The 1109-nt window shown below is 37.4% G+C and overlaps 1 protein-coding gene across 1 annotated transcript in view; it reads right to left on the bottom strand.

Annotated features, from left to right (window-relative positions):
* The window catches only part of LOC101846496, a gene marked incomplete at its 3' end in the record, with an annotated part of 29754 nt that overhangs the window by 21966 nt on the left and 6679 nt on the right, over positions 1–1109 (bottom strand).

Below are 1109 nucleotides of genomic sequence, written 5' to 3'. Positions count from 1 at the left end.
CTTTTATCCCAACAACTAGTTTAGTTTAGTTTTAGTAAGTGTTTTACGGCACTTGCAACACAATAAGGTCATATAAGTGCCAAAGATTAGAGGTGTTACAATAGAGTAACAAACACAAAAAAGAAGGAGGGGAGATAAAGACGATAGACATTGGTTAGGAAAGAAGAAGCAAACCACACCACAGCACCCGCCAACCACCCACCCAACAACTAGACTGGATACAGAACTAAGGGGAAATAATAATAATAATAATAGATAGCATTTGTATAGCGCATATCCCCGCTCAACACCAGGCTCTATGCGCTTTACACTATATTACTGTTTAAAATGATATCTGGGCGTCATTGTGTGTCATAACTATTTCAAAGAAATGAACATCAAATTGCTCAAGATTCATTTGTTTAATTATTAGTTATAGAGTATTGGTAAGTGTTGATATGCTGTGGGGTTTATTTTCAGCTGACCTTTCGTATATATGTGAGGCATCGTGGTGAAATCAGGCGCTCGTCAAAATTTTGAAATAATTAAAAATGGCGGCGTTATTCTGGCCGTCTGGCAGTTTGGTTCTAATTTTCTCAACACCTTTTACATTCTTTTAAAAACACATTTCTGTGTTTATTTTACTGAAAAACATTGATTAAGGGCACAATAAATGTAAATTTTAGTCTCCAGGGCTTCTCAAGTTATAGAAGTTAGCAAACTGTGGCGTCCGTGTTCTCGCTAATTTTACTTCTGAAACCAGATGATCCTCACCTCCTTCTATTTCAATTATATCGACTTCTGTTCAACATGGGCGGATAGATTTTTCACCAAAAGGAAGGCAAATGAACCGGCTTTAAGATGATACCAATAACTAGCCCATACGCCCAAAAATTGACGCCTGTGGGTTGTTGGAGGGTGTCACTGGCACCTGATTCCACCAGGTCGTGCCACGTATAGTTACTGTATGTCTGTGAAAGTTCTTCTTTATGTGGTTCAACTGGTTTTCTTGTCTCTTGTGAAATATTTTCTCTAGTTTGAAAGATCACGTGATTGGTGTAAAGCAGTCAGAGCTTATACTAGTACGGGATAGAGCGCTATATTAATACAATCTATCATTATTATTATTT

Source organism: Aplysia californica, unplaced genomic scaffold, assembly GCF_000002075.1.
Source record: "Aplysia californica isolate F4 #8 unplaced genomic scaffold, AplCal3.0 scaffold00103, whole genome shotgun sequence".
NCBI lineage: Eukaryota > Metazoa > Mollusca > Gastropoda > Aplysiida > Aplysiidae > Aplysia > Aplysia californica.
The sequence above is the reverse complement of the archived record's forward strand: the minus strand, read 5'-3'. Positions and strand labels throughout refer to the sequence as shown.